General features: G+C 42.0%; 1 protein-coding gene across 1 annotated transcript in view; it reads right to left on the bottom strand.

Annotated features, from left to right (window-relative positions):
• Positions 1–22287, bottom strand: part of cdc73 (cell division cycle 73, Paf1/RNA polymerase II complex component, homolog (S. cerevisiae)) — a 384146-nt gene that overhangs the window by 175092 nt on the left and 186767 nt on the right. The gene's annotated exons all lie outside the window — the stretch shown is intronic.

The following is a 22287-nucleotide window of genomic DNA, read 5'->3' as shown; positions in this document are numbered from 1 at the left end:
CTGTGGGAGTCGGTGGGTTTGTAATGGATATTGGTGGACAGTCTATCACCAGAGATTGAGACAGAGAGGTCAAGGAAGGGAAGGGAAGTGTCAGAGATGGACCACGTGAAAATGATGGAGGGGTGGAGATTGGAAGCAAAATTAATAAATTTTTCCAAGTCCCGACGAGAGCATGAAGCAGCACCGAGTTAATCATCGATGTACTGGAGAAAGAGTTGTGGAAGGGGGCCGGAGTAGGACTGGTACAAGGAATGTTCCACATACCCCATAAAGAGACAGACATAGCTGGGGCCCATGCAGGTACCCATAGCCACACCTTTTATTTGGAGGAAGTGAGAGGAGTTGAAGGAGAAATTGTTCAGCGTGAGAACAAGTTCAGCTGGATGGAGGAGAGTGGTGGTGGATGGGATTGTTCGGGCCTCTGTTCGAGGAAGAAGCTAAGGGCCCTCAGACCATCCTGGTGGGGGATGGAGGTGTAGAGGGATTGGACGTCCATGGTGAAGAGGAAGTGGTTAGGGCCAGGGAACTGGAAATTGTTGATGTGATGTAAGGTGTCAGAGGAATCACGGTTGTAGGTGGGAAGGGACTGGACAAGGGGAGAGGGAAGGGAGTCAAGATAACGAGAAATGAGTTCTGTGGGGCAGGAGCAAGCTGAGACGATCGGTCTACCGGGACAGTTCTGTTTGTGGATTTTGGGTAGGAGATAGAAGCGGGCAGTCCAAGGTTGGGCGACTATCAGGTTGGAAGCTGTGGGAGGAAGATCCCCAAAGGAGATGAGGTCAGTGACAGTCCTGGAAACAATGGCTTGATGTTCAGTGGTGGGGTCATGGTCCAGGGAGAGGTAGGAGGAAGTGTCTGCGAGTTGACGCTCAGCCTCCGCGAGGTAGAGGTCAGTGCACCAGACAACAACAGCACCACCCTTGTCAGCGGGTTTGATGACAATGTCAGGGTTGGACCTGAGAGAATGGAGTGCAGTAAGTTCAGAGAGAGACAGGTTAGAATGGGTGAGAGGAGCAGAGAAATTGAGACAACTAATGTCGCGCCGACAGTTCTCAATGAAAAGATCAAGAGAAGGTAAGAATCCAGAGGGAGGGGTCCAGGTGGAGAGAGAGTATTGGAGGTGGGTAAAAGGATCCGTTAAATGGGGAGAGGACTCCTGCCCAAAGAAGTGAGCCCGGAGACGAAGACGGTGGAAGAAGAGTTCAGATTCATGCAGAGCCCGAAATTCATTTAGGTGAGGGCGTAAGGGCATGAAACTAAGTCCTTTGCTGAACACTGAACGTTCAGCATCGGAGAGGGGAAGGTCAGGGGGTATAGTGAATACACGGCTGGGGCTGGGATTGGAAGATGGGGTGGGGACGGAGGGACAGGCAGGGGTGGAGGGTCCTAGATGGGTATTGGTGTCGATGAGTTGTTGGAGCTTGCGTTCCTTAGCACTTGAGAGAAAGAGAAAAAGTTTCTTGTTGAGGCGTCGGATGAGCCGAAGAATAAAATGAAACTGGGGGCACGCGCAGCTTTGAAAAAGGGTACAGTGGTGCTGCTGGAGGGAGAGGTCGAGTGTGTTCATATGGCGGCGCATGGCACTGAGTGTGGATTTCAGGATGTGACGGGAACAGCAGTCCGAGAAACGTTTTATGTCCCGGAGATACCTGTAATCCTGGGTGGGTTCAAAACATGAGGGGTGGAATTTCAGTTGAAATCCACGTGGGGTAAGTCGGAGACGGAGACAGTCACTGAGAAAGGAGATATGGCTGTGAAAGCGGGTTTTAGTAAACACCTTGTCAAACACCAGGAGGGAAATGGAAAGCAATGAAGGTGAGCAAGGCAAAAGAGAGGTATGGAAAACTTGTCGCAGAGAAGAACAGAACTTCTTCAAGGAGGTAGGCATTTCTTGAAGAGCAGTGGCAGTCAATTAAACACAGAGATAAAAACAAAAAAACTGCGGATGCTGGAAATCCAAAATAAAAACAGAATTACCTGGAAAAACTCAGCAGGTCTGGCAGCATCGGCGGAGAAGAAAAGAGTTGACGTTTCGAGTCCTCATGACCCTTCAACAGAACTTGAGTTCGAGTCCAAGAAAGAGTTGAAATATAAGCTGGTTTAAGGTGTGTGGGGGGGGTGGGGAGAGAGAGAGAGAGAGAGAGAGAGAGAGAGAGAGAGAGAGAGAGAGAGAGAGAGAGAAGTGGAGGGGGTTGGTGTGGTTGTAGGGACAAACAAGCTGTGATAGAAGCAGATCATCAAAAGATGTCACCAACAATAGAACAAAAGAACACATAGGTGTTAAAGTTGGTGATATTATCTAAACGAATTTGCTAATTAAGAATGGATATTAGGGCACTCAAGGTATAGCTCTAGTGGGGGTGGGGAGAGCATAAAAGTTTTAAAAATATTTAAAAATAATGGAAATAGGTGAGAAAAGAAAAATCTATATAATTTATTGGAAAAAAACAAAAGGAAGGGGGAAGCAGAAAGGGGGTGGGGATGGGGGAGGGAGCTCAAGACCTAAAGTTGTTGAATTCAATATTCAGTCCGGAAGGCTGTAAAGTGCCTAGTCGGAAGATGAGGTGTTGTTCCTCCAGTTCGCGTTGGGCTTCACTGGAACAATGCAGCAAGCCAAGGACAAACATGTGGGCAAGAGAGCAGGGTGGAGTGTTAAAATGGCAAGCGACAGGGAGGTTTGGGTCATTCTTGCGGACAGACCACAGGTGTTCTGCAAAGCGGTCGCCCAGTTTACGTTTTGTCTCTCCAGTGTAGAGGAGACCCCTTTCTGTTTCCCCCTTCCTTTTGTTTTTTTTCCAATAAATTATATAGATTTTTCTTTTCCCACCTAGTTCCATTATTTTTAAATATTTTTAAATCTTTTATGCTCCCCCCACCCCCACTAGAGCTATACCTTGAGTGCCCTACCATCCATTCTTAATTAGCACATTCGTTTAGATAATATCACCAACTTTAACACCTATGTGTTCTTTTGTTCTATTGTTGGTGACATCTTTTGATGATCTGCTTCTATCACTGCTTGTTTGTCCCTACAACCACACCAAACCCCTCCACTTCTCTCTCTCTCTCTCTCTCCGTCCCCCCGCCCCCACACACCTTAAACCAGCTTATATTTCAACTCTTTCTTGGACTCGAACTCAAGTTCTGTCAAAGGGTCATGCGGACTCGAAACGTCAACTCTTTTCTTCTCCGCCGATGCTGCCAGACCTGCTGAGTTTTTCCAGGTAATTCTGTTTTTGTTTTGGATTTCCAGCATCCGCAATTTTTTTTTGATCTCTGAGTATATTCTTTGAGGCCATTTGCAGCCATACGAGTTCCATTATCGGCATCCCATGAGTATAAGTGCCAGCCAGTGCTGTTACCTTATTATACAACCTCTAATGAGAGCCCTTCGGTACCTGCACTAGCTAACATTTATAAGAATAAACCATTTGTCATGAGGGACATCAATTAACTGAAGGTAAATCCACTACTATATCTTTTCTGGTAAATTTTAAAGTGTATGATGGGGTAGCAATGCACAACAGAACATTAAAACATTGGCATTTACAGTTGCAATGATTATAGGTCTTGGACGCAGGAGTAGGCCATTTAGCTCTTTTGAGCTGCTCCACCATTCAGTAAGATCATGGCTCATCTGGCTGTGGACTCAACTCCGCTTTGCCATCTGCACACACACACAGCTCCCCCCCAAAACCCTTGTCTATCAAAAATCTAATTCTGCCTTGAATAAATTCAATGATTTAGCCTCCAATGCTTTCTGGGGAAGAGCATTTGACATACTAATGACCTTTTGATTAAAAAAAAATTTGTTTCATCTCTATCTTAAATGGTAGGCCTCTTATTCTGAAACTGCATCCCCTTATTCTAATCTCTCCCACAAGTGGAAATATCTTGTCTGTATCTACCCTATCAAATACTCTCAGGGTCTTAAGATCACCTCGCATTCTTCTAAATACCAATGGGTATAGGCCCAACCTGTTCAACCTTTCTTCATAAGACAAGCCGCTCATCCCAGGAATGAGTCAAGTGAGCCTTCTTTGAATTGCTTCTAATGCAATTATTTCTTTTTTCAAATAAGGAGCTCAAAACTGCAAAGTGGTCCCCAATGCCCTGTACTGCTGCAGTAAAATTTCCAGACTTTTATGTTCCATCTCCCTTGTAATAAACACCAACATTCCACTTGCCTTCCTAATCACTTGCTGTACCTACAAATTAACTTTTTGAAATTCATATCATGAAAGCGGGCTTTATTAGAAAATGTTAAAAGCAGTGTTGATTTCAAGCAAAAACAAGGAAACAAGGATCATGTCATCTTTTCCAGATTTACAAATATTGTTGATGCGCAGAGTACCATTGTCATCAACCTGAAATGTTAACCCAGTTTCTCTCTCCACAGACACTGCCAGCCCCAAAATCAATAGCGTGTAAGAGTAAAACACCATATTGTTTGAAGGTGAATTTTTGATATTGGATGCAATATCAGTAACAAAGAAAAAACCAAACTTAATATCTTGGTTTAATAAAGTGCTGTTCTGTTAGTTCAGTCCATTGCACTCAGTCACTTAAGCATCTCAAGGCAACTATCTCTGCAATTAATTTCTGTGATTACACAATGAAAACATCTAAACATATTTTTCTTTGAGAAATATTTTCCTACCCCTCCAATAATTATTCCACCTGGTCCCTTGTCAAAGCTGTCTCAAAAAGCTGGAGATTTCTTTCCATGTTTCTTCTATCCCAATGGCTCATTGCTAGCTCCAACAAATGGAAAGCTTATTTTTTTGGCTCATTTTCTTATGGCACATGTTTGTTAGATCCAGTATACTCTGGTCCCGATAACACCGCTGATTCACCAGATATGCACCTTCAAATTTATCTTGTACTATTCTGTCTCTTCAGTTTTTCAAAGTACCTTTCATTCTGCACATAAAGATTATATCTTTCACTGTATTTACATTGGCACTAAAATTACTGAAGATATTATTCTTCTCAAACTATCCATCACTTTCAAAGTCCCTGATCACTGATATAATTTTCAAAACAGCTATTCCAATAATTCTCTTCTGGACTATGTTATTCACCTCTGGAACTCTCATATTTAGAGAACCATCTGTCATTGTTTTGCATATTTCCAAAGCCTTTGGGGCTACAATTGTTTGTGTTTAAACAGGTTATCATTACATATTTTTCCATGAGAGTTATGTTATAGATATCTAGTTTTCTCTCAAATCACTCAGTTTCCTACAGGTATCCTTTGTCCTACTCTGGTCCTACATATTAATGAGCTGCATCTCGAAAAGCCTTATCCAATATTTCCTAATGATTTTGCTAAACTTATCAGCTTCTTATTGATCATATTCAAATAATTCAATTCAAATAATCAACTTTCCTGTGAGCCTTGGCTGAAGCACACCTTGATGCTTTTCTTTCCCTATGATGAAATTAAATAAACTTTGTTTCTTCCAAAACAATGGGCTGTAAATCCCAAAGGGCAATTGAGCCAGATTGCCAGCATACTCAAAAGTTCTTATTGGAACTCCAGGCACTCCTATCTGTCCTGACCTTCCAACTCAGGCTGGGCGAGGTCTGTGTATTGCAGCTCGCTACTGGGGCCAACTGTTGTGGGCAGCTCAGTTGCAGATAAATAAGTCACGCCCCCTTTTTACAGCCCTAGCTGCTGTAAACCAGGCACATTTAATGATCCAGCCAGGTTTAAAGGTCTTTGGCAAGCCAGATATCAGGGGAGCGAGGTATGTGTGGGTGGGGAGGTCAGCAGTCAGTGTGCCTGAGGAGGTTGGCAACTGATTTCAATATGCAGGTAGACTGGGAAAATCAGATTGGTAGTGGATCCCAAGAAAAGGAATTTGTGGAATGTCTACGAGATGGCTTTTTGGAGCAGCTTGTGGTGGAGCCCACTAGGGAACAGGCAATGCTAGATTTAGTGATGTGTAATGAGGCAGATTTGATAAGGGAGCTTAAGGTGAAGGAACCCTTAGGAGGAAGTGACCATAATATGATGGAATTTACCCTGCAATTTGAGAGGAAAAATCTAGAATCAGATGTAACGGTACTACAGTTGAATAAAGGCAACTACAGAGGCATCAAGGGGGAGCTGACCAGAATTGACTGGGAGATGAGCCTAGCAGGGAAGACAGTGGAACAGCAATGGCAGGAATTTCTGGGAGTAATTTGGGAGACACAGCAAAAATTCATCCCTAGGAAGAAGAAGCATACCAAAGGGAGGACGAGGCAACCATAGCTGACAAGGGAAGTCAGGGACAGCATAAAAGCTAAAGAGAAAGCATACAATGTGGCGAAGAGCAGTGGGAAACCAGGAGATTGGGAAGCCTACAAAGACCAACAGAGGACAACTAAAAAAGAAATAAGGAGGGACAAGATTAAATATGAGAGTAAACTAGCCAGTAATATAAAAGAAGATTGCAAGAGTTTATTTTTTAGAAATTTAAGGGTAAGAGAGGCAAAAGTGGACATTGGGCCGCTGGAAAATGACGCTGGAGAAGTAGTAGTGGGGAACAAAGAAATGGCGGAGGAACTGAATAGATACTTTGCGTCAGTCTTCACGGTGGAAGACACAAAGTTCAAGAGAGTCGGGGGGCAGAGGTGAGTATGGTGGCCATTACCAAGGAGAAGGTGCTAGGAAAACTGAAAGGTCTGAAGGTGGATAAGTCACCTGGACCAGATGGATTACACCCCAGAGTTCTGAAGGAGATAGCTGAAGAGATAGTGGAGACATTAGTGATGATCTTTCAGGAATCACTGGAGTCAGGGAGGGTCCCAGAGGACTGGAAAATCGCTATTATAACCCTGCTGTCTAAGAAGGGAGTGAGGCAAAAGACGGGAAATTACAGGCCGATTAGCCTGACCTCGGTCGTTGGTAAGATTTTAGAATCTATTATTAAGGATGAGATTTTAGAATCTATTATTAAGGATGAGATTTCAGAATACTTGGAACTGCATGGTAAAATCGGGCAAAGTCAGCATGGTTTCATCAAGGGGAGGTCATGCCTGACAAATCTGTTAGAATTCTTTGAGGAGGTAACGAGTATGTTAGACAAAGGAGAGCCAATGGATGTTATCTACTTGGACTTCCAGAAGGCCTTTGACAAGGTGCCGCACAGGAGGCTGCTCAGTAAGATAAGAGCCCATGGTGTTAGAGGCAAGGTACTAGCATGGATAGAAGATTGGCTGTCTGGCAGGAGGCAGAGAATGGGGATAAGGGGGTCCTTCTCAGGATGGCAGCCGGTGACTAGTGGAGTTCCACAGGGGTCAGTGTTGGGACCACAACTTTTCACTTTAAACATTAATGATCTAGATGAAGGAACTGAGGGCATCCTGGCTAAGTTTGCAAGATGATACAAAGACAGGTGGAGGGACAGGTAGTATTGAGGAGGCGGGGAGGCTGCAGAAGGATTTGGACAGGTTAGGAGAATGGCCAAAGAAGTGGCAGATGGAATACAACGTGGGGAAGTGTGAGGTCATGCACTTTGGTAGGAAGAATAGAGGCATAGACTGTTTTCTAAATGGGGAGAGAATTCAGAAATCTGGAGTGCAAAGGGACTTGGGAGTCCTAGTCCAGGATTCTCTTAAGGTTAACTTGCAGGTTGACGCGGTAGTTAGGAAGGCAAATGCAATGTTGGCATTTATTTGGAGAGGACTAGAATATAAAAGCAGGGGTGTGCTGCTGAGGCTTTATAAGGCTCTGGTCAGACCACATTTAGAATATTGTGAGCAATTTTGGGCCCCGTATCTCAGGAAGGATGTGTCGGCCCTGGAGAGGGTCCAGAGGAGGTTCACGAGAATGAACCCAGGAATGAAAGACTTAACATATGAGGAAAGTTTGAGGACTCTGCGTCTATACTCAATGGAGTTTAGAAGGATGGGGCGGGGTGGGGGGTGGGGTGGGGGGGAAGAGATCTGATTGAAGCTTACAGAATACTGAAAGGCCTGGATGGAGTGGATGTGGGGAAGATGCTTCCATTAGTAGGAGAGTCTAGGACCCGAGGGCACAGCCTCAGAGTAAAGGGAAGACCTTTTAGAACAGGAATGAGGAGAAACTTATTTAGCCAGAGAGTGGGGAATCTATGGAATTCATTGCCACAGAAGGCTGTGGAGGCCAGATCATTGAGTGTATTTAAGACCAAGATAGATAGGTTCTTGATTGGTAAGGGGATCAAAGGTTACACGGAGAAGGTGGGAGAATGGGGTTGAGAAACTTATCAGCCATGATTGAATGGTGGAACAGACTCGATGGGCCGAATGGCCTAATTTCTGCTCCTAGGTCTTATGGTCTAACTGGGCCTGGCAGGGGTATGGAGTGGTGGGTGAGGGAAGGGAGAAGAGGGAAGTTGGGCCTTGGGAAAGGTGTGGCAGTCACCTAACCCTAACCCTAACCCTAACCCTAACCCTAAGGTTGGGGGGTGGGGGGGCATTATTAGTTGCTGGTGGGGGAGTCAGTGTGGTTCTGGACATGAGTTACCCAGCAGCTACAAATGGTTTTAATTCTAACTTTTTCTGGGTAACTACTAATGTAACACAGTTGGAACCATTTGCAGTTTATACTTAAATTGCATTTCCAGATGGTTCCCAATTCAGGGCAATTGCCCATTGGAAGTTTGCACTTCCAGGCAATTGCTGAGCAATCCTTACCTGGGAACGCTGTTTTGGTTTTGGGGGGGGTGGGGGTTAGAGAGACTCGGACATTACAGCCCCATAGCTTTCTTACCTCTCAAGTCCAACCAACATAAGGAGTATTCTACCCTTAACCAGACTACTGACAAGCAATCTTGATAGACTATCCTCTGTGGTATTGGAGAGGATTCCCAAATCTCTTCTACTGTTTAAAGGTTACTTAAAGCAACAGTTTTCTTTTCATGTCTAATATTTCTCAATAACTCAGCTCTCTATAAAGCCCAAGCTCAAGGATTGGATATTGCTCTGATATCTGGGTTGTTGTTCTCACTCCCATCTGTCCACTGCCACCACGGTCATAATTCAAGACAAATGTCATCATTCAGCTGGTGCTCCTTCTCTCGCATTTAGCTTCCAACTTTGTACTCACCCCTACTTTGCACTTTTAGTCTGTTGGTACCTCTTTGGTTACCACTTCATTGATGTTCAGGGCAGATGATTATTCTTTAGTCTCCTTACAAACCCCAATACCATTGAAATGGAAAACAAAGCAGCAAACAGCTGGCAAGACAGTGCTAAGCTAAAGTATGTTGTTCTACAGTCAAATATCCAAATATTCACTGCCCAGCATCACAGTGACTAATAACCACATTGCTGAAGTTTCAAAAGCTGTTACTGCCAATGATGCTAAACTGTAGTAGAAGTTGACAACTTCAGGAGGAACCAGTGGAAAATTAGTGCGCGTGTGGGGTAATTTTTAAAAAAAATTTAATTAGTGCATGGAAACAAATAGGACTCTTAGTATTTTTATGGGTGAAACAGACTAATGAAGACCTCACTGTACTGATGTCTAAAATGTGCCATCAGTATCTGTTATCTATACAGCAGTTTGTTATATTTTTCTTTCATGGTGTTTAAAGCTCCATGAAATATTCTCTATAAATCTTCAAGGACTTTCCAAAATATTGTTTCTTGAAAAAACATTTCACCACCAGGCTAATGAAGACCACATTAGGGATATCAGCTGGTTTGTAATTCATCAACTGCTTTATTCTCAGTCATCTGCTGTTTACTTTTCAGTTGGTGCTGGGATAGAGGAATTTAGTTGAAATAGACAAATCATTTTCCTTTCCCTTATTTCTGAGGCAGGCATGATATTTTGTTCCTCATTAGAAATAAGCAATGATTTGTCATTGATAACTGGCCCAGCAGTATCCTCAAGTACTAGAAGATAACTCAAACATACTTGAGAATTATTTTGCACATTGAATATGCTGCAACTTTTGTATCTATCATGGTTGAAGCATCATGTTTTTTGGCCTGCAGGCAATCTTTGTAATTCCTCAGTAGTCAGAAACATAAAAGAGGTATTTTACATAACTGAAATCCCTTCAGGCACCACTACTACATGAGGAATTTTGCGAATAGGTTATCACCAAATATCCTTGAAAAGCTACAAAAAAAATCTTGAAATGTCAGAATTACAAGCAAGACATATCATTTCATGAGTTGCACTCAGTTTCACTGCTACCTGATAAATATATGTGACATCAATGCTATCTAATGGTGCCATGTTTTTACCAACTATAGGCCATGTATGTTCACTTAGTTAACTGAACAAGAAAAGTAGATAGGTTGAACATTTACATAGGCAGTGTCTTAACTATGGAAAATTCCATCCACTTTAAAGTTAGAGCTTAATAATGTTGAGATGTGAAGAAAGGAGAATAACTCTTTATTGCGGTGATCTTCAGTATTAGAAACTATTTCTTACTATGGATGCAAATTATTTTCGATGTAATCTGACTTTGTTGGTACATAAGTACATTATCAAATAATTCCCAAAAAATGGGCAAGTCTTCAAAAAAAATGGCTTCATAGTTACACAAGCCATTGTCAAAAAAAATTAACATTTAATTACAAAAAATACAAATTTACACTTTTTTTAAACACAAACTCTGCAATTGGTTATTTCAAAGATTTTGCAGGGTCACAATGTGAACAAGGATGGCTGTTTGGCCCATCTCAACTCATCCATCTCAAATTAAAAAATACATTTTTTTTTTAGATGCTGCGATGGAGCGAATTTAACTTGACTGAATAAGGATCTTGCCTTCATTACCTCACCAAGGCCGCTAATTGGCAACCTTCTAGAATGAAAACATTTTCATATTAAATTATTCTATCACATTGACTAGGCTGGTTAATTTGGTTAATTAATAATACAGCAAGGCCAACTGCCGTAAAATTTGATTAGTTCTACCATCATACTGATGCCTATAAACTGGAAACCAACATAAAAGTTAGCACTTGCTGAAATAACCTATCGGCACTTCTGATCTGAAATGATTGCTATTTCAGTTCTACGTACAGTGTATAACAGTTTTCTTGGCACAGAGGTCTCACACCATGTACAACCTTTGTTTTTAAACCCTACTTACAACTGTGTTTTGTGGAAGGTAAAGAGCAAAAGAGAATGGAGGTAAAGGAAAAAGAATACAAAAAAGGAAAGAACAAATAAAACTAATATATTAAGCAGAGAATTAAAAGGAACGTCAGGAAAATGTATTTTTTTTTAAACAAACTTAAAATTCTTATTGAAAGTAGCCACAAAACAAGCTATTTAAACACCTGCATTATTTACCAAAATCTGTGAGATCTCCATATAAATTGCTTGGGAGTGAATACCTTAGAAATATCCAATAAAAAGCCACAAGATTAAATTATTTTTAATTACTGTATTTAAGCTATGCTGTCCTTCAGTACTTTAATTTAAACTAAAATAAAATAAATGAGCTCCGTTCATACATTTCCCAAGGAGAAAACCTAAACTCCATGAGAAATATAAAATGCAATTTCCTGTAACAGATTAAAATGCAGGAAGAAATTACCATATTCATCTAAACTCCCTCAAAAGGTTTTCCATCGACACACACTCTTGGTGTGGAAGCTAGCTCACAGTGGACCAAATTTCTGTTTTAGGGTCAGGGTTCTAACCTCACTCCATATTGGCACCAAGCAACAATGCAATATTCAATGAGATGGCCAAATGGCACTCATGTTGTCCAATGAGGCCAGCAGGCGAGGTGAGGGGTGGGAGCTGGATGTTGGTACGCCCAATTTGAAGGGCTAACAGCAGCCATGGTTCTGGGCACAGAGCTAGTAAAAGGGGAGGAGAGTGGTGGGCCAGCAGCACAGCAGGTGCCCAAGGAAGGTTTTCAGAAGCCACCCATGTGGTTCTCCTGAAAAAGTGAAGGAGAAGGCCAGCCAGGCAGATGAAACGGGTTTGATTGGAGGTGGTTCATGAGGGCTGGTGAGCTGAGTGCAACACAGCAGCCAGATGACATGACTCCATATCTGTAATGATCAGCTTATCCATGGGCTGAGAGCCCAAGGGCGCATAGAACCTTTTTTACATTCTGGAGGACTGTGTCCCAGAGCACCACTGAACCAGTAGCAAATCTCACATTTGAGGAGCAGACAACACCGATGATAGTGAAATCATATGCACATGACCCACTGGAAGTGAAGGTAGACAACATGGTCTCAGCTCTCTTACTCTTGACCTTGCAGCAGAAAGAAGTTTACAACTCCAGAGAAAGAGCTCGATTTATTGGTGGAGTGTCCTTGCTTGCAGTTCTGATGTCCATGAAGCAAGAGGCTATTGATGTTGCCAGGAATTTGGCAATAGCGAAATGGGAATCTGTCCAAGAGAGGGTGAAATGACATTACCATCCTCGGTGACAGAGATGGAGCTCCCTCCCGCTTGGTTTCCTCCATTCCTATAGATAAGATGCAATGGAATGCTGCAGAAGCAGCTGGTGAAATAGGCACGTTTTCCTGACCAGTTTACGTCTCCTCTAGGACCAGTTGTGGAGGAGGCGCAGACAGGAATAAGCGATATCACTGTCGTCTTCAGCAGAGAAAGAAACAACTGAGCAGCACCATCACGTGAGTCAAGCACACCCTCCACTCAATGGAGTCTCAGGCACATTTAGAACAGGTGCCACTGCAACAGCAGCACATCACAGAAGAGGTGAGGGAAGCAGAGACAACAGTAGGCAGTCCCCCAAGTGGATGGAGGACTGCTCAGCTGGACGGATTCGAGGCGTATCTTTTTGGAGTAGTAGTGGGAGACATGTGCGCAAATGTCGGAGTTCCCTGAGATGGTGTGGTGTAATGGGCAGAGAATAGAAGAGTCGATCCATGACACGCTCCACTAACACAGCTGCCTAGGTCCCCCTGCTACACCCTATTAACCCTTGAAGTGCTATTTCCCCCAAATTAATCCAGTTCCTTTAAAACTAACTCAATGGGACCTCTGCATACTCAATGGCCTATGTGTATGAGTAGCATGAGTAGCTCTCTGAATGTTCCCCCTCTTATGCACTGAAACTAAACGGACCCGCCTCCATGACTAGCTCCCCACTGCAATACTGCCTCCTATTCAAGGGCACGATTGCAACCTTTTCATGCTGCCAGTGACTCCAAATTAAAATCACTTTCTGCTCTTTAAGATGTTTTAACTGACCTGTTTTCATGATGAATTGATGAACTGCCACCTTTTGGAGGCAGGAGGGAAAGGGGACATGGGTTGCCAGTATGCAGGCCTAATGTCGCTTCCAAAATCACTGGGAGGTGGGAGCACATTGGAATGCTGGCATGCCACTCAGGGATACCCATCTCCAGTCATGCCTCCTCAGCCAAATAAAAATTCAGCCCAATGATCCAGAACAAGGTCAGGCAAAAAAAAAGAGGGGTGTCAATAAATAGCAATCAAAAACAAGGGCCCTGGCTCATTTTTTCCCCTTTTTGCCTTGTCCAGGTAGAAGGAAATAGCTTGCATTTATAAGTATTTTTCACACATCAAGGATGTCCAGAAGTGCTTTATAGCCAATAAAGTACATCTGAAGTATAGCTATCGTTGCAATGCAGGGAAATGAGACAGCCATGGGCATGGCAAGGTTCCACAAACTACAATGGGATGATGACCAGACATTCTGCTTCAGTGATATCAGTTGAAGGATTAATAGTGGCCAAGATGCCTTTGCATACTGCCATGGGAAGTTCATCTGTCTGCCTGGGGGGGTAGACAGGAGCTCGATTTAACATCCCATCAGAAAGACAGCACCCTCAACATTGTAGTTTGCCGTCAGTACTGCACTGAAGTGTTTGCCTAGATGCGCCACTCAAGTCCCTTGAGAGGTGCTTGCAACTATACCATTCTGAATCAGACTCGGGAGCAGTTTCAATCAACAAATTACATAATTGTAATAGATATTCAAGATCTGGAGGAAATTACGATAAATAAAGCCTTGAGAAAATTCTGCTCGAGGGCTCTCCAATTGGTCTATGCAGAATTGTTCTATGGCAGGAACAACCGACAGCCAAAAATTTGCACTAGAATTGATCTGAATTCACATCTGTTCTGGAACTAGAGTGACTAACTCAAGTAATCTTAAGGGATGTGGTACCTGTTGGAAACCAATACAATCTAACAACTTGATTGTAGCAGACATGGAATAAGGGAAGGCCAGAGACTGGACTCAAAAGGTTCAGCTGTTTTGGAACCGAGGCTGGCTGAAGCTGCCCTTGATGCAGGGTTTGGCTTAACAACTGCAGCTGTAAGAGAGAGGGGTCTTGTAAACATAGACTGCACATGCTCAATTCCAAACTGAATTCACCCACTGGGAATCAAAGATTGCATCAATGACAAAATGAATCCAGCTTCCACACTCCATTAGTCAGAATCACATTGCAGAAGACAATTCAATCAAGTAAAGCTCCTATGTTGAGTTTTCAGCAACAAAGAATCCATGCTATTCAACATAAATATACAAGTTGCCTGATCAAAGTAGATCAAAGTCAAAATGTGAAAAACAAGAGCAGCACAAAGCTTTTGTACATTAAAACCAAAATAAAACTAAAAAAAATTGACATAAACTTCCATATTCATACAAATGAGAAGCTGCACTGATCAAAGGAATAAAGAACAATCGAGCCAAACTCAACTTTTACTTATACTATATATATAATAAAAGGCCACAACCTGAACCATTAATTCTTTCTCTCTCCACAGATGCTGCTGCATGTGCTGAGTAGTTTCTGAACATCTGTTTTCATTTCAGGTTTCCAGCATACACAGTATTTTGCTTTATCACTTATATTTGTTTAGGAGAGGGAGAAAGGTTTTGCTGGCAATGATGGAGGAAAATTAAGGTTGGATCTCTGATTGATGATTTATAGATGGCTGATTGCAAGTTGCCCAAACCACCTATGCGTGAGCAGGGGCGAGAGGGAGGGCATATGCAGGGGAGGGCAAGAGGGGGGAGAAGGGCGTGAGGTTGAAAAGTTTTGCTGGTAATGATGGTGGAAAATTAAGGCTGGATCCCAGATTGATGATTTGTATGTGGCTGATTGCAAGTTGCTCAAGCCACCCTTGTTGAAATTGTGTTTTCTTAAAAACAGGCATTGCCCCAGGTCCCTCCACCATGGGTCAGGCAGTGAGGTTAAATAAACCAAAAGTGATGTCAGCACAAGGCAAGTGGTTTTTTGGGGGGGGGGTTGAGGGCGCAAACGGAAATGGGGGAGGGCACGTGTAGGCAAGGGAGGGCGGAGGAAAGAAGGAAGGGCGCCAGTGGGGAGAGGGGCAGCACCAGAGGGAAGAGGGGCAGCTCGAGCGGAAGAGGGACAGCTCGAGGGGGGGGGGAGGAGAGAGGGGAAAGTGAATGGGGTGGAGGAAGGGAGCAGGAGAGGGAGAGAAATGTTCTCATTGACAGGATGGTCAAGAACAAGAGGGCACTGATTTAAGATAGTTGGCAAAAGGACTAATGGCAACAGAAGAATTTTTTATTGATGCAGAGTGGTTGGATATGGAATACCCTTGCCTGAGAATGTGATGGTGGCAGGTATAATTGGCGCTTTCAAAAAGGTATTGATATGATCCTGAAGAGAAAAAACATGCAGGGCTATGGGGAAAGAGCAGGGGAGGGAGATTAACTCTGTTACTCTTGCAGAGACTGGCACAGATAAAATGGTCTGAATAGCCTCCTTCTGTACTGTAACCATTCAATGACTATGAAAATAGTTCCTATTTTCAGGCTGAAACATCCTCAGTCACACCATCACATTCACAAATCACCCCTGTGCTCACCGGCCTACCATGGCTCTCTTTGCACCATGCATTGTTTTTAAATACTCATCCTCCAGTTCAAATCCCTCCATCCCTGTAACCTCCTCCAACTCCTCAACCCTCAGAGAACGCTGTTACTCAAATTCTGGTCTCTCCTCCATCCGGACTTCTTTGACCCCAACGGTAGCTGTGCCTTTAGCTCCCCACACCACAGGCTCTGGAATTCTCTCCCTAAACCTCTCTGCCTTCCACTCCTCCTTTAAGACACTCCTTAAAAATTTACCTCTTTGGCCAAGCTTTTGGTCACCTGTCCTAATGCCTCCCCCTTTGCTTTGGTGTCAGTTTTTGTTTAATTGTGCACCTGTGAAATGCTTTCGGACATTTCATGAGTTAAATGCACTATATAAATGCAAGCTGTTGTTGAAGTTAAATGATTGAGGAATAGGTATATATGCATTTTTAAATTTGTTAATGGTACATGAGCATCGCTGGCAAAGCCAACATTTATTGTCCATCGCTAACTGCCGTTGAGAAGGTGGTGGTGAGCTGCCTTCTTGAATCGCTCTAGTCCATGTGGTGTAGATACATCCACAGTATTGTTAGGGAGTTCCAGGATTCTGACCCAGCAACAAAGAAGGAACAGTGGTATGGAGTATGGTTCCAAGTCAGGATAATGTGTGACTTAGAGGAGGACTAGCAGGTGCTCATGTTCCCATATCTACTGCCCTTGTTCTTCTAGGTGGTAGAGTTTGCAGGTTTGGGAAGCGCTGTCACAGGAGCCATGGCAAATCGCTGCAGTATATTATGTAGATGGTAGACTGTGCACTGCTGGCGGAGGGAGTGAATGTTTCAGCTGGTGGATGGGGTGCTGCTCTAGTGGGCTGCTTTGTCCTGGCTGATGTTAAGCTTCCTGAGTGTTTTCAGAGCTGCACTCATTCAGGCAAGTAGAGAGTATTCCATCACACTCCTGACATGTGCTTTGTAGATGGTGGACAGGGTCTGGGAGCCAAGAAGTGAGCTAGTTGCTGTAGGATTCCCAGTCTTAGACCGCCTCTTGTAACCATAGTATATATATGGCTGCTTCAGTTCAGTTTCTGGTAAATGGTAACTCCCAGCATGTTGATAGTTGGGGGGGATTCAGCAATGACAATACTGTTAAATATCAAGGGAGATGGTCAAACACTCTCTTGTTGGAGATGGTCAGACGCTCTCTTGTTAGAGATGGTCATTGTCTGATACTTGTGTGGTGACTGTTACTTGTTATGTGTGACCAGTCTAATTTAATTTGCTTGCTATGCTTTATAAATTAAGGAGATTATTGGAAACTGAAGTATTTTCCTGTTGCAATCTTCGAAAAAAATGGAAGCACAGATTACAGCAGCATTAAAGACAAGTTATGCAATAACCCAAATCTCTGGAGTCCCATTCAAAAAGGCAGCTCAGCTCACCTTAAAAAGGCAGTGGTTGTGAAAATAGTTCAACTTCAGAAATGTACAGCACATATGTTTGCCCCAAAAATTTTTTTAAATTTACGTGACAATATAGAACATTGAAAAAGGAATAAATATGTATGACAATTATCACACTTAATATCCAAAATGTATACATAATCACAAATAACATCCCTTTAACAATAAGGGCCGACAACCATTCCTCTCTTCTGTGCTGCATCGGTAAGCATTGCCAAGATTTTAATTTCTCTTCAGAAAGCACGAAACAAAGAATAATCATTTGCCCTGTGTACCTTAGATCTCCCCCACTCCCCACCCTCGCCATTATAGGGCAGGATTTTAAATCCCCTCAAAACCAATCTATTTTCAGAGCTAAAATTGGGCCCATAGTCTCCGTTCCTGTTTAGACAATTGATGTTTAGAAAATTACTTCCAATCCTCAATTGCAATCAAAATTTCAGAATATTCATCCATCCACCACCTCAAGTCAACGCATTGTTGAAAACTGTCCTAAAATTGATCCAGCTACTTCTAGAGTTGAGCCTTGCACCCTACATCCTCAGAAGTGTTTTCATTAATCTTGCGAGGTGAACCATTGTTAATGTATGGGTGAACAAACAGAATTTTTTTAAGACTACTCCAGCCACTGGATTTATCCTGCAACTCCAAAGAATTATTTTTTCTTTGCAACACAGTAACCTCAGATTGGACTTGTTTTCAGCTTCAACTGCCAAATAAAATTTATTAGGCAGTAATTAAACAAGCAAATCGTAGCAACGTAAAACATTTCATGCATTACAGAAGTATCTGCAAGTATGTGTTAAATATTAGAATTTTATGCAAGGATCTTTTCTCATCAACTCCCGGAGGCTGCTCCAGATCAAACTCAAGATGATTTAAAAAGATAAGCCCCCTGCAAAAACAATAGCTGAAGCTTTATATATTGGAATTAACTGCCTACTAAATTCAAAAAAAGCTTTTAATTGGGCTTGTATCTGAATATGCCACATAACATGTTTGTATTAGAGCAAACTCATTTACCCCTCCCTTGAGAAAACAAAAGGCTAATGGAGCAACAATGTATCAAGTTAAGCTGGACATGTTTTCAATAAAACTGTTTAACCACTTAAGTACCACAACAAAATTAAAGAAATTGATAACAATGGACATCACAAAGGGAAATATTTATTTTTGGCAGCAGGCCTGCATTTATATAGCACTTTGTTGTGCCTCTGGGACATCTCTCAGTACTTCACATCAATAAATTTGACAGTCTAGTTACACTTCAATATGGAAAGCTAACGGATCATTTAGGCACAGCAATGTCCTTCAAACAGCAAATATGATTGATAGACAGTTAATCTATTGTTGGTAGCATTGATTGGGATGAAAGTGGGAGAACATTTTGCTGCTCTTCAAACAGTGCCATGGAAACTTTTGCATTCACTTAATAGACAGATGGTTTTAAATGTCTTCCAAAACTTGGCACCTCCAATGAAACAATTTTACTTGAAACTAGCTGCACATGCAAATCAACCATTCACTTGGATATATTATAAAATACACTTTTCTGAGGCGAAAAAGCATGAACAATATGCAAGGTGGCAAACAAATCACCTCCCAAAACAGAAATATTCTGAGAACTCAACATACAGTCTCACTTAAGAGCTACCTTTACTACTCTAGGTTATAGTCTGAATTATGTTGCCAAGGAGACTTCTTTTTAAAAATTTATTCTTTCATGGAGTACAGACTTCGCTGGCTCAACCAGCATTTATTGTCCATCTCCAATTGCTCAAGAAGATGATGGTGGTGAGCCACCTTCTTGAACCGCTACAGTCCATGTTCATTGTGCAGTCACCCACTTAAATTTTGAAGCAAGTACCAGCCTATGAAGACAAGTAAAATAATATATCCACTGCCACAAACATAGGAAATGCAGTTTTAGGTGATATTCAGCACTAAGCTTATAGAGGTTTATACAGCGGTACTAGATGAGTTCCTCTCACGTAGAACCCACAAGTATATGATGGGCCAAATGGCTTTCTCCCCTGCAATAACCATTCTACAAAGAAACAACTAGCCCAGATTTATATTCTCACTTGGTTCTTGAAACAGAATGTCAGAAGCTGAAAATCAGAATCTGAAACCAACATTTGACAAAAGTCAAATATTTTCATTCAAAGTCAAATTCAAAACTTGCTCTAATAAAACTCTCAGGCCCACAGGCTCAAATATAGAAATTACGGCAGCGACTTGTCATTTCTCAATTTCAAGGGATGGCAAGAAAAGAAAATGAATGGCTTGTCTCACGTGGAACCTCTTGTTAGGCACAGAAGAGTCATTAATTTATAATTGGTAGAGTATAATAGTCTGTTATTACTTGCAATTTTCCCTGTTGATATGTCTGAAGTGCCATATAGAATAACAAAATTTAAATTGCCATAACCCTTCATTAAGGCATAAAGTAAACATGAGCCTGAGCTGCCAATCCAGGCCTAAGTAACTTCTATAACAGGCCCTTTTAAGAGCTAACTTAAGATCCCCCCTCAGACTTCAATTTAAAACACTGCAACTTAAAGAGCTAGATTTTGCAACAATAATGATGGCAAACCTGTCAGAGTTCACCTTTTTTTTTCACAGCATACTAAGTCATTACTAATGCTGAAAAACCTCTCTGGCCCTGGAAAACTAATTTTATAATTGTATTTTTCTTCCATTCTTATAAAAATTACAATTTTTTACATAATAAATTACTTTTAAAAATTCATTGATATATTTCAGCTTCTAACGTATATGACCCAATTATTTATTTCAACCTCTATAAAATTTAATAAAAAGTGAAGGATAATCCGTGAATTTTACTTCCTGGTTTGCTATCTTGTGATGGCTGCTTACCCAGTTTGATGATATCACTGTTCCTTGATGCCTAAAGGTCCTCTTGTTTTTGTGCCAGATTCAATTCAAGCTAACCATGGGAAAGGTGAAATCCACACCACAGAGATCACAAGATCTTTGTAGGCAACTTTCTCGAAGGTCAGCGGCGAGTGCCATCTTTTCACCGCTGACCGCAAAATCTGGGGCACAATATTGAAATGTTTTGCACAAAAATTATTTCTGCCAGATTATTACTTGAGGAACATTAAGCATGAACTAAAATAATTAATAGAAATGGAAAGTGTCTACTTCCAATACATTTTGTGCTTTCCACACTTTTATATAACATATAATATAGTTACTATCTTCCTAGAGGTTAACCACAGAGCAAAGTCTTAACTTTAATTAATCTTCAGCCATGCTACATTGACACAACTCCACACATGCCAATTTTCGAAATTATCTGCAGTTACCAGTCCCAACGAGTTAGTTTTATTTTGAGAGTAAAAGGAAATGAAAGAGGAGAGCCTCTTGTATTAGCCAGAAAAACCCTAGAAAGAGAACAAACTGTTTGCAAATGTCATCCACCACTTCTTGACGTCAGTGTCAGGTTCAACTGAGTGCCTTGGTTCTGCAGAGGCTGCAATGGCTGAAACATGAAGCAGCCTAGATTGACCAAGTCATCACTGAGGGAACAGTTTATAGATGATCGGAAAGTGGGGCATTGAGGGGAGGGTCTCACTTCAGCTGCTTGCATCATTAATTCACAGTCAGTGATTCTCCGTTTCTCCATCGAATAAAGTCCATGCAAATTGCATTTAATTAGAAACTACTGAACTAACAAAAACTTCTCCTTTAATGCACAAATGTCACTGTTTAAAGACCCCAAAGTTATATTATGTTAATAAGGTGTAGCTGTTTTTTTAAATAGCATACTATGTAATTACTAATGCTGAAAACAAATTAATGCATAGACCATCAGCCAAATAAAGGAAGTACATCAGTGAGTAACCTATTCATACTGCTGGTTTATATTGTATCTTAAAGGACAACTGCATCAAAAAAATACTGGCAGATAGAATCACACGACATAGACCACCATTCATTCCATCTTGTTGACTTTGAGCTACCAATTAATCCAGCTCCCCTGCTCTTTCTCGCACATTTTTTTTTCTTCAGGTATTTATTCAATTCACTTTTGAAAGTTATTATTGAATCACCTTATGAGCTAGTATGATGCGGCCTGCCCAGTGGAACTCATTACCATAAAAGAGACGCACTGATATTTTAGATGCAATTTTGGGGACTTAGATCTGCCCAGACATGCAGGAGGTGGAAAGCTGCTCTATGCAACAGGTTAGGCATTGTTCATTTACTATTGAAACTTGGGCTTTAATCCAGCCGAGATTCAATGGTCTTCAGGTTACTGAAACAAAAACAGAATTACCTGGAAAAACTCAGCAGGTCTGGCAGCATCAGCGGAGAAGAAAAGAGTTGACGTTTTGAGTCCTCATGGCCCTTCAACAGAACTAGGTGAATCCAAGGAAGGGATGAAATATAAGCTGGTTTAATTGTGTGTGTGTGTGTGTGTGTGCGGGGGGGGGGGGGTGTGGGTGGGGGGAGAGAAGTGGAGGGGGGTGGTGTGGTTGTAGGGACAAACAAGCTGTGATAGAATCAGATCATCAAAAGATGTCACAGACACCAGAACAAATGAACACATAGGTGTTAAAGTTGGTGATATTATCTAAACGAATGTGCTAATTAAGAATGGATGGTAGGGCACTCAAGGTATAGCTCTAGTGGGGGTGGGGGGAGCATAAAAGATTTAAAAATATTTAAAAATAATGGAAATAGGTGGGAAAAGAAAAATCTATGTAATTTATTGGAAAAAAAAAGGAAGGGGGAAGAAACAGAAAGGGGGTGGGGATGGAGGAGGGAGCTCAAGACCTAAAGTTGTTGAATTCAATATTCAGTCCGGAAGGCTGTAAAGTGCCTAGTCGGAAGATGAGGTGTTGTTCCTCCAGTTCGCGTTGGGCTTCACTGGAACAATGCAGCAAACCAAGGACAGACATGTGGGCAAGAGAGCAGGGTGTAGTGTTAAAATGGCAAGCAACAGGGAGGTTTGGGTCATTCTTGCAGACAGACCGCAGGTGTTCTGCAAAGCGGTCGCCCAGT

Source organism: Carcharodon carcharias, chromosome 16 (genome assembly GCF_017639515.1).
Source record: "Carcharodon carcharias isolate sCarCar2 chromosome 16, sCarCar2.pri, whole genome shotgun sequence".
Lineage (NCBI taxonomy): Eukaryota > Metazoa > Chordata > Chondrichthyes > Lamniformes > Lamnidae > Carcharodon > Carcharodon carcharias.
This window is presented reverse-complemented; position numbering and strand designations above follow the sequence as displayed.